The sequence below is a fragment of the Arachis ipaensis genome, chromosome B01 (genome assembly GCF_000816755.2).
Source record: "Arachis ipaensis cultivar K30076 chromosome B01, Araip1.1, whole genome shotgun sequence".
NCBI lineage: Eukaryota > Viridiplantae > Streptophyta > Magnoliopsida > Fabales > Fabaceae > Arachis > Arachis ipaensis.
In genome coordinates, this window is record NC_029785.2 from 112,093,299 (window position 1) to 112,095,123 (window position 1,825).

Below are 1,825 nucleotides of genomic sequence, written 5' to 3' on the forward strand. Positions count from 1 at the left end.
CCAGTGCACTTGCTGGTTAGTTATGCGAAGTTGTGAAGATATGTTTAGACCATGGTTCTGTGTATCCGTTTTTGGTGCCATCGCCAGGGAATCAATTTCGAACAATAATTCACAACCTGAGTAACAATTTCGCATACCAAGTTTTTGGCGCCGTTGCCAGGGATTGTTCGAGTTTGGACAACTGACGGTTCATCTTGTTGCTTAGATTGGGTAATTTCTTTCTTATTTTCAAAAAGTTTTCAAAAAATTTTTCAAAAATCTTTCAAAAATTTCTCCTTTGTTTTCGAAAAAATTTAAAAAAAAATGTTTTCAAAAATATATTAGTGTTCTTGGTGTTCATCTTGACATTCATAGCATTCTTGCATGCATTCATTGTTTTGATCCATAACTTTCATGTATTGCATCATTTTTCTTGTTTTTCTCTCTCATCATAAAAATTCAAAAATCAAAAAAATATCTTTCCCTTTTTCTCTCTTAAAATTTCGAAAATTAGATTTGACTTTTTCAAAAAATTTTAAAATCTAGTTATTTTTATGAGTCAAATCAAATTTTCAATTTAAAAAAAAATCTTATCTTTTTCAAAAATCAAATCTTTTTCATTTTTCTTAGTTATTTTCGAAAAATTTTAAAATATTTTTCAAAAATCTTTTCCTTATTTTTTATATCAAATTTTCGAAAATAACAATAACAATTAATGTTTTGATTCAAAAATTTCAAGTTTGTTACTTGCTTGTTAAGAAAGATTCAAACTTTGAGTTCTAGAATCATATCTTGTGATTTCTTGTGAATCAAGTCATTAATTGTAATTTTAAAAATCAAATCTTTTTCAAAATAATTTCAATCATATCTTTTCAAAAATATCTTCTTATCTTATCTTTTTTCAAAAATTTGATTTCAAAATATCTTTTATAACTTCCTAACTTCTTATCTTTTTAAAATTTGTTTCAACTAACTAACTAACTTTTTGTTTGTTTCTTATCCTTTTTCAAAACAACCTAACTAACACTCTCTCTCTAATTTTCGAAAATATCTCCCCCCCCTTTTTCAAAATTTCTTTTTAAATAACTAATTATTTTAATTTTTGATTTTAATTTTCGAAAACTACTAACCTTTTTCAAAAACTATTTTCGAAAATCACTAACCCTTTTTCAAAAATAATTTTCGAAAATCCTTCTCCCTCATCTCCTTCTAATTCTTTATTCATCTACTACCACTTCTCTTCATCTCACATCACTGCTCCTATCCTTACCCTTGTGTTTGGATTCTTCATTCTTCTTCACCCCTATTCCTTTTCTTCTTCTACTAACAATAAGGAACCTCTTTACTGTGACATAGAGGATTCCTCTTCTTTTTTCTCTTCTCTTTCTTATGAGCACGGACAAAGAAAAAGGCATTCTTGTTGAAGCTGATCCAGAACCTGAAAGGACTCTGAAGAGAAAACTAAGAGAAGCTAAATTACAACAATCCAGAGACAACCTTATTGAAAATTTCGAACAAGTAAAGGAGATGGAAGCCGAACCCAACAACAATAATGCAAGGAGAATGCTTGGTGACTTTACTGCACCTAACTCCAATTTACATGGAAGAAGCATCTCCATTTCTACCATTGGAGCAAACAATTTTGAGCTGAAACCTCAGCTAGTTTCTCTGATGCAGTAGAACTGCAAGTTTCATGGACTTCCATCTGAAGATCCTTTTCAGTTCTTAACTGAATTCTTGCAGATCTGTGATACTGTTAAGACTAATGGAGTAGATCCTGAAGTCTACAGACTCATGCTTTTCCCTTTTGCTGTAAGAGACAGAGATAGAATATGGTTGGACTCTG